Source organism: Idiotropiscis lumnitzeri, unplaced genomic scaffold, assembly GCF_059441095.1.
Source record: "Idiotropiscis lumnitzeri isolate Australia: NSW breed Sydney's pygmy pipehorse unplaced genomic scaffold, RoL_Ilum_1.0 HiC_scaffold_68, whole genome shotgun sequence".
Classification (NCBI taxonomy): Eukaryota; Metazoa; Chordata; class Actinopteri; order Syngnathiformes; family Syngnathidae; genus Idiotropiscis; species Idiotropiscis lumnitzeri.
Genome location: NW_028283606.1, coordinates 470,142 through 480,843, shown reverse-complemented (window position 1 = coordinate 480,843; position 10,702 = coordinate 470,142).

The following is a 10,702-nucleotide window of genomic DNA, read 5'->3' as shown; positions in this document are numbered from 1 at the left end:
TATTGCAACACTTAGAAAAAGTGTACAGCGCCAGCAGACAATGAATTTTCAGCACTAAAAAAAACGAAACTTCATTAACAGCTAAACTAAACGTTTCCAATGTAAATTTCCACCTTTATATAGTGTAAAAAGACATCCTGAAGCCTGGGCAGTCATTAATTTGATTGTCCAATATTTCCCTTATGAGATAATGCCTCTCATAGCAAATGTGTACAGCGCGAGCTGAAAATGCATTTACAGCACTAAAAAACCAAACTTTTATAACAGCTAAACCAAACGTTTCCAACGTAAATTTCCACCTTTATATAGTGTAGAAAGGCATCCTGAAGCCTGGAAAGTCATTAATTTGATTGTCCAGTATTTCCTTCATGAGATATTGCAACACTTAGAAAAAGTGTACAGCGCCAGCAGACAATGAATTTTCAGCACTAAAAAAACGAAACTTCATTAACAGCTAAACCAAACGTTTCCAATGTAAATTCCCACATTTATAGAGTGTAAAAAGGCATCCTGAAGCCTGGGAAGTCATTAATTTGATTGTCCAGTATTTCCCTTATGAGATAATGCCTCACATAGCAAATGTGTACAGTGCGAGCTGAAAATGCATTTTCAGCACTAAAAAACCAAACTTTTATAACAGCTAAACCAAACGTTTCCAATGTAAATTTCCACCTTTAGATAGTGTAAAAAGACATCCTGAAGCCTGGGCAGTCATTAATTTGATTGTCCAATATTTCCCTTTTGAGATAATGCCTCTCATAGCAAATGTGTACAGCGCGAGCTGAAAATGCATTTTCAGCACTAAAAAAACCAAACTTTTATAACAGCTAAACCAAACGTTTCCAATGTACATTTCCACCTTTATATAGTGTAGAAAGGCATCCTGAAGCCTGGAAAGTCATTAATTTGATTGTCCAGTATTTCCTTCATGAGATATTGCAACACTTAGAAAAAGTGTACAGCGCCAGCAGACAATGAATTTTCAGCACTAAAAAAACGAAACTTCATTAACAGCTAAACCAAACGTTTCCATGTAAATTTCCACATTTATAGAGTGTAAAAAGGCATCCTGAAGCCTGGGAAGTCATTAATTTGATTGTCCAGTATTTCCCTTATGAGATAATGCCTCTCATAGCAAATGTGTACAGCGCGAGCTGAAAATGCATTTACAGCACTAAAAAACCAAACTTTTATAACAGCTAAACCAAACGTTTCCAATGTAAATTTCCACCTTTACATAGTGTAAAAAGACATCCTGAAGCCTGGGCAGTCATTAATTTGATTGTCCAATATTTCCCTTTTGAGATAATGCCTCTCATAGCAAATGTGTACAGCGCGAGCTGAAAATGCATTTACAGCACTAAAAAACCAAACTTTTATAACAGCTAAACCAAACGTTTCCAATGTACATTTCCACCTTTATATAGTGTAGAAAGGCATCCTGAAGCCTGGAAAGTCATTAATTTGATTGTCCAGTATTTCCTTCATGAGATATTGCAACACTTAGAAAAAGTGTACAGCGCCAGCAGACAATGAATTTTCAGCACTAAAAAAACGAAACTTCATTAACAGCTAAACCAAACGTTTCCAATGTAAATTTCCACATTTATAGAGTGTAAAAAGGCATCCTGAAGCCTGGGAAGTCATTAATTTGATTGTCCAGTATTTCCCTTATGAGATAATGCCTCACATAGCAAATGTGTACAGTGCGAGCTGAAAATGCATTTTCAGCACTAAAAAACCAAACTTTTATAACAGCTAAACCAAACGTTTCCAATGTAAATTTCCACCTTTAGATAGTGTAAAAAGACATCCTGAAGCCTGGGCAGTCATTAATTTGATTGTCCAGTATTTCCCTTATGAGATAATGCCTCACATAGCAAATGTGTACAGTGCGAGCTGAAAATGCATTTTCAGCACTAAAAAAACCAAACTTTTATAACAGCTAAACCAAACGTTTCCAATGTAAATTTCCACCTTTATATAGTGTAAAAAGACATCCTGAAGCCTGGGCAGTCATTAATTTGATTGTCCAATATTTCCCTTATGAGATAATGCCTCTCATAGCAAATGTGTACAGCGCGAGCTGAAAATGCATTTACAGCACTAAAAAACCAAACTTTTATAACAGCTAAACCAAACGTTTCCAATGTAAATTTCCACCTTTATATAGTGTAGAAAGGCATCCTGAAGCCTGGAAAGTCATTAATTTGATTGTCCAGTATTTCCTTCATGAGATATTGCAACACGTAGAAAAAGTGTACAGCGCCAGCAGACAATGAATTTTCAGCACTAAAAAAACGAAACTTCATTAACAGCTAAACCAAACGTTTCCAATGTAAATTTCCACATTTATAGAGTGTAAAAAGGCATCCTGAAGCCTGGGAAGTCATTAATTTGATTGTCCAGTATTTCCCTTATGAGATAATGCCTCACATAGCAAATGTGTACAGTGCGAGCTGAAAATGCATTTTCAGCACTAAAAAACCAAACTTTTATAACAGCTAAACCAAACGTTTCCAATGTAAATTTCCACCTTTACATAGTGTAAAAAGACATCCTGAAGCCTGGGCAGTCATTAATTTGATTGTCCAATATTTCCCTTTTGAGATAATGCCTCTCATAGCAAATGTGTACAGCGCGAGCTGAAAATGCATTTACAGCACTAAAAAACCAAACTTTTATAACAGCTAAACCAAACGTTTCCAATGTAAATTTCCACCTTTATATAGTGTAGAAAGGCATCCTGAAGCCTGGAAAGTCATTAATTTGATTGTCCAGTATTTCCTTCATGAGATATTGCAACACTTAGAAAAAGTGTACAGCGCCAGCAGACAATGAATTTTCAGCACTAAAAAAACGAAACTTCATTAACAGCTAAACCAAACGTTTCCAATGTAAATTTCCACATTTATAGAGTGTAAAAAGGCATCCTGAAGCCTGGGAAGTCATTAATTTAATTGTCCAGTATTTCCCTTATGAGATAATGCCTCACATAGCAAATGTGTACAGTGCGAGCTGAAAATGCATTTTCAGCACTAAAAAAACAAACTTTTATAACAGCTAAACCAAACGTTTCCAATGTAAATTTCCACCTTTATATAGTGTAAAAAGACATCCTGAAGCCTGGGCAGTCATTAATTTGATTGTCCAGTATTTCCCTTATGAGATAATGCCTCACATAGCAAATGTGTACAGTGCGAGCTGAAAATGCATTTTCAGCACTAAAAAAACCAAACTTTTATAACAGCTAAACCAAACGTTTCCAATGTAAATTTCCACCTTTATATAGTGTAAAAAGACATCCTGAAGCCTAGGCAGTCATTAATTTGATTGTCCAATATTTCCCTTATGAGACAATGCCTCTCATAGCAAATGTGTACAGCGCGAGCTGAAAATGCATTTTCAGCACTAAAAAAACAAACTTTTATAACAGCTAAACCAAACGTTTCCAATGTACATTTCCACCTTTATATAGTGTAGAAAGGCATCCTGAAGCCTGGAAAGTCATTGATTTGATTGTCCAGTATTTCCTTCATGAGATATTGCAACACTTAGAAAAAGTGTACAGCGCCAGCAGACAATGAATTTTCAGCACTAAAAAAACGAAACTTCATTAACAGCTAAACTAAACGTTTCCAATGTAAATTTCCAACTTTATATAGTGTAAAAAGACATCCTGAAGCCTGGGCAGCCATTAATTTGATTGTCCAATATTTCCCTTATGAGATAATGCCTCTCATAGCAAATGTGTACAGCGCGAGCTGAAAATGCATTTACAGCACTAAAAAACCAAACTTTTATAACAGCTAAACCAAACGTTTCCAATGTAAATTTCCACCTTTATATAGTGTAAAAAGACATCCTGAAGCCTGGGCAGTCATTACTTTGATTGTCCAATATTTCCCTTATGAGATAATGCCTCTCATAGCAAATGTGTACAGCGCGAGCTGAAAATGCATTTACAGCACTAAAAAACCAAACTTTTATAACAGCTAAACCAAACGTTTCCAATGTAAATTTCCACCTTTATATAGTGTAGAAAGGCATCCTGAAGCCTGGAAAGTCATTAATTTGATTGTCCAGTATTTCCTTCATGAGATATTGCAACACTTAGAAAAAGTGTACAGCGCCAGCAGACAATGAATTTTCAGCACTAAAAAAAACGAAACTTCATTAACAGCTAAACTAAACGTTTCCAATGTAAATTTCCACCTTTATATAGTGTAAAAAGACATCCTGAAGCCTGGGCAGTCATTAATTTGATTGTCCAATATTTCCCTTATGAGATAATGCCTCTCATAGCAAATGTGTACAGCGCGAGCTGAAAATGCATTTACAGCACTAAAAAACCAAACTTTTATAACAGCTAAACCAAACGTTTCCAACGTAAATTTCCACCTTTATATAGTGTAGAAAGGCATCCTGAAGCCTGGAAAGTCATTAATTTGATTGTCCAGTATTTCCTTCATGAGATATTGCAACACTTAGAAAAAGTGTACAGCGCCAGCAGACAATGAATTTTCAGCACTAAAAAAACGAAACTTCATTAACAGCTAAACCAAACGTTTCCAATGTAAATTCCCACATTTATAGAGTGTAAAAAGGCATCCTGAAGCCTGGGAAGTCATTAATTTGATTGTCCAGTATTTCCCTTATGAGATAATGCCTCACATAGCAAATGTGTACAGTGCGAGCTGAAAATGCATTTTCAGCACTAAAAAACCAAACTTTTATAACAGCTAAACCAAACGTTTCCAATGTAAATTTCCACCTTTAGATAGTGTAAAAAGACATCCTGAAGCCTGGGCAGTCATTAATTTGATTGTCCAATATTTCCCTTTTGAGATAATGCCTCTCATAGCAAATGTGTACAGCGCGAGCTGAAAATGCATTTTCAGCACTAAAAAAACCAAACTTTTATAACAGCTAAACCAAACGTTTCCAATGTACATTTCCACCTTTATATAGTGTAGAAAGGCATCCTGAAGCCTGGAAAGTCATTAATTTGATTGTCCAGTATTTCCTTCATGAGATATTGCAACACTTAGAAAAAGTGTACAGCGCCAGCAGACAATGAATTTTCAGCACTAAAAAAACGAAACTTCATTAACAGCTAAACCAAACGTTTCCATGTAAATTTCCACATTTATAGAGTGTAAAAAGGCATCCTGAAGCCTGGGAAGTCATTAATTTGATTGTCCAGTATTTCCCTTATGAGATAATGCCTCTCATAGCAAATGTGTACAGCGCGAGCTGAAAATGCATTTACAGCACTAAAAAACCAAACTTTTATAACAGCTAAACCAAACGTTTCCAATGTAAATTTCCACCTTTACATAGTGTAAAAAGACATCCTGAAGCCTGGGCAGTCATTAATTTGATTGTCCAATATTTCCCTTTTGAGATAATGCCTCTCATAGCAAATGTGTACAGCGCGAGCTGAAAATGCATTTACAGCACTAAAAAACCAAACTTTTATAACAGCTAAACCAAACGTTTCCAATGTACATTTCCACCTTTATATAGTGTAGAAAGGCATCCTGAAGCCTGGAAAGTCATTAATTTGATTGTCCAGTATTTCCTTCATGAGATATTGCAACACTTAGAAAAAGTGTACAGCGCCAGCAGACAATGAATTTTCAGCACTAAAAAAACGAAACTTCATTAACAGCTAAACCAAACGTTTCCAATGTAAATTTCCACATTTATAGAGTGTAAAAAGGCATCCTGAAGCCTGGGAAGTCATTAATTTGATTGTCCAGTATTTCCCTTATGAGATAATGCCTCACATAGCAAATGTGTACAGTGCGAGCTGAAAATGCATTTTCAGCACTAAAAAACCAAACTTTTATAACAGCTAAACCAAACGTTTCCAATGTAAATTTCCACCTTTAGATAGTGTAAAAAGACATCCTGAAGCCTGGGCAGTCATTAATTTGATTGTCCAGTATTTCCCTTATGAGATAATGCCTCACATAGCAAATGTGTACAGTGCGAGCTGAAAATGCATTTTCAGCACTAAAAAAACCAAACTTTTATAACAGCTAAACCAAACGTTTCCAATGTAAATTTCCACCTTTATATAGTGTAAAAAGACATCCTGAAGCCTGGGCAGTCATTAATTTGATTGTCCAATATTTCCCTTATGAGATAATGCCTCTCATAGCAAATGTGTACAGCGCGAGCTGAAAATGCATTTACAGCACTAAAAAACCAAACTTTTATAACAGCTAAACCAAACGTTTCCAATGTAAATTTCCACCTTTATATAGTGTAGAAAGGCATCCTGAAGCCTGGAAAGTCATTAATTTGATTGTCCAGTATTTCCTTCATGAGATATTGCAACACTTAGAAAAAGTGTACAGCGCCAGCAGACAATGAATTTTCAGCACTAAAAAAACGAAACTTCATTAACAGCTAAACCAAACGTTTCCAATGTAAATTTCCACATTTATAGAGTGTAAAAAGGCATCCTGAAGCCTGGGAAGTCATTAATTTGATTGTCCAGTATTTCCCTTATGAGATAATGCCTCTCATAGCAAATGTGTACAGCGCGAGCTGAAAATGCATTTACAGCACTAAAAAACCAAACTTTTATAACAGCTAAACCAAACGTTTCCAATGTACATTTCCACCTTTATATAGTGTAGAAAGGCATCCTGAAGCCTGGAAAGTCATTAATTTGATTGTCCAGTATTTCCTTCATGAGATATTGCAACACTTAGAAAAAGTGTACAGCGCCAGCAGACAATGAATTTTCAGCACTAAAAAAACGAAACTTCATTAACAGCTAAACTAAACGTTTCCGATGTAAATTTCCACCCTTATATAGTGTAAAAAGACATCCTGAAGCCTGGGCAGTCATTAATTTGATTGTCTAATATTTCCCTTATGAGATAATGCCTCTAATAGCAAATGTGTACAGCGCGAGCTGAAAATGCATTTACAGCACTAAAAAACCAAACTTTTATAACAGCTAAACCAAACGTTTCCAATGTACATTTCCACCTTTATATAGTGTAGAAAGGCATCCTGAAGCCTGGAAAGTCATTAATTTGATTGTCCAGTATTTCCTTCATGAGATATTGCAACACTTAGAAAAAGTGTACAGCGCCAGCAGACAATGAATTTTCAGCACTAAAAAAACGAAACTTCATTAACAGCTAAACCAAACGTTTCCAATGTAAATTTCCACATTTATAGAGTGTAGAAAGGCATCCTGAAGCCTGGGAAGTCATTAATTTGATTGTCCAGTATTTCCCTTATGAGATAATGCCTCACACAGCAAATGTGTACAGTGCGAGCTGAAAATGCATTTTCAGCACTAAAAAAACTAAACTTTTATAACAGCTAAACCAAACGTTTCCAATGTAAATTTCCACCTTTATATAGTGTAAAAAGACATCCTGAAGCCTGGGCAGTCATTAATTTGATTGTCCAGTATTTCCCTTATGAGATAATGCCTCTCATAGCAAATGTGTACAGTGCGAGCTGAAAATGCATTTTCAGCACTAAAAAACCCAACTTTTATAACAGCTAAACCAAACGTTTCCAATGTAAATTTCCACCTTTACATAGTGTAAAAAGACATCCTGAAGCCTGGGCAGTCATTAATTTGATTGTCCAATATTTCCCTTTTGAGATAATGCCTCTCATAGCAAATGTGTACAGCGCGAGCTGAAAATGCATTTACAGCACTAAAAAACCAAACTTTTATAACAGCTAAACCAAACGTTTCCAATGTACATTTCCACCTTTATATAGTGTAGAAAGGCATCCTGAAGCCTGGAAAGTCATTAATTTGATTGTCCAGTATTTCCTTCATGAGATATTGCAACACTTAGAAAAAGTGTACAGCGCCAGCAGACAATGAATTTTCAGCACTAAAAAAACGAAACTTCATTAACAGCTAAACTAAACGTTTCCGATGTAAATTTCCACCCTTATATAGTGTAAAAAGACATCCTGAAGCCTGGGCAGTCATTAATTTGATTGTCTAATATTTCCCTTATGAGATAATGCCTCTCATAGCAAATGTGTACAGCGCGAGCTGAAAATGCATTTACAGCACTAAAAAACCAAACTTTTATAACAGCTAAACCAAACGTTTCCAATGTACATTTCCACCTTTATATAGTGTAGAAAGGCATCCTGAAGCCTGGAAATTCATTAATTTGATTGTCCAGTATTTCCTTCATGAGATATTGCAACACTTAGAAAAAGTGTACAGCGCCAGCAGACAATGAATTTTCAGCACTAAAAAAACGAAACTTCATTAACAGCTAAACCAAACGTTTCCAATGTAAATTTCCACATTTATAGAGTGTAAAAAGGCATCCTGAAGCCTGGGAAGTCATTAATTTGATTGTCCAGTATTTCCCTTATGAGATAATGCCTCACATAGCAAATGTGTACAGTGCGAGCTGAAAATGCATTTTCAGCACTAAAAAACCAAACTTTTATAACAGCTAAACCAAACGTTTCCAATGTAAATTTCCACCTTTATATAGTGTAAAAAGACATCCTGAAGCCTGGGCAGTCATTAATTTGATTGTCCAGTATTTCCCTTATGAGATAATGCCTCACACAGCAAATGTGTACAGTGCGAGCTGAAAATGCATTTTCAGCACTAAAAAAACCAAACTTTTATAACAGCTAAACCAAACGTTTCCAATGTAAATTTCCACCTTTATATAGTGTAAAAAGACATCCTGAAGCCTGGGCAGTCATTAATTTGATTGTCCAATATTTCCCTTCTGAGATAATGCCTCTCATAGCAAATGTGTACAGCGCGAGCTGAAAATGCATTTACAGCACTAAAAAACCAAACTTTTATAACAGCTAAACCAAACGTTTCCAATGTACATTTCCACCTTTATATAGTGTAGAAAGGCATCCTGAAGCCTGGAAAGTCATTAATTTGATTGTCCAGTATTTCCTTCATGAGATATTGCAACACTTAGAAAAAGTGTACAGCGCCAGCAGACAATGAATTTTCAGCACTAAAAAAACGAAACTTCATTAACAGCTAAACTAAACGTTTCCAATGTAAATTTCCACCTTTATATAGTGTAAAAAGACATCCTGAAGCCTGGGCAGTCATTAATTTGATTGTCCAATATTTCCCTTATGAGATAATGCCTCTCATAGCAAATGTGTACAGCGCGAGCTGAAAATGCATTTACAGCACTAAAAAACCAAACTTTTATAACAGCTAAACCAAACGTTTCCAATGTAAATTTCCACCTTTATATAGTGTAGAAAGGCATCCTGAAGCCTGGAAAGTCATTAATTTGATTGTCCAGTATTTCCTTCATGAGATATTGCAACACTTAGAAAAAGTGTACAGCGCCAGCAGACAATGAATTTTCAGCACTAAAAAAACGAAACTTCATTAACAGCTAAACCAAACGTTTCCAATGTAAATTTCCACATTTATAGTGTAAAAAGGCATCCTGAAGCCTGGGAAGTCATTAATTTGATTGTCCAGTATTTCCCTTATGAGATAATGCCTCACATAGCAAATGTGTACAGTGCGAGCTGAAAATGCATTTTCAGCACTAAAAAAACAAACTTTTATAACAGCTAAACCAAACGTTTCCAATGTAAATTTCCACCTTTATATAGTGTAAAAAGACATCCTGAAGCCTGGGCAGTCATTAATTTGATTGTCCAGTATTTCCCTTATGAGATAATGCCTCACATAGCAAATGTGTACAGTGCGAGCTGAAAATGCATTTTCAGCACTAAAAAAACCAAACTTTTATAACAGCTAAACCAAACGTTTCCAATGTAAATTTCCACCTTTATATAGTGTAAAAAGACATCCTGAAGCCTAGGCAGTCATTAATTTGATTGTCCAATATTTCCCTTATGAGACAATGCCTCTCATAGCAAATGTGTACAGCGCGAGCTGAAAATGCATTTTCAGCACTAAAAAAACAAACTTTTATAACAGCTAAACCAAACGTTTCCAATGTACATTTCCACCTTTATATAGTGTAGAAAGGCATCCTGAAGCCTGGAAAGTCATTGATTTGATTGTCCAGTATTTCCTTCATGAGATATTGCAACACTTAGAAAAAGTGTACAGCGCCAGCAGACAATGAATTTTCAGCACTAAAAAAACGAAACTTCATTAACAGCTAAACTAAACGTTTCCAATGTAAATTTCCAACTTTATATAGTGTAAAAAGACATCCTGAAGCCTGGGCAGCCATTAATTTGATTGTCCAATATTTCCCTTATGAGATAATGCCTCTCATAGCAAATGTGTACAGCGCGAGCTGAAAATGCATTTACAGCACTAAAAAACCAAACTTTTATAACAGCTAAACCAAACGTTTCCAATGTAAATTTCCACCTTTATATAGTGTAAAAAGACATCCTGAAGCCTGGGCAGTCATTAATTTGATTGTCCAATATTTCCCTTATGAGATAATGCCTCTCATAGCAAATGTGTACAGCGCGAGCTGAAAATGCATTTACAGCACTAAAAAACCAAACTTTTATAACAGCTAAACCAAACGTTTCCAATGTAAATTTCCACCTTTATATAGTGTAGAAAGGCATCCTGAAGCCTGGAAAGTCATTAATTTGATTGTCCAGTATTTCCTTCATGAGATATTGCAACACTTAGAAAAAGTGTACAGCGCCAGCAGACAATGAATTTTCAGCACTAAAAAAAACGAAACTTCAT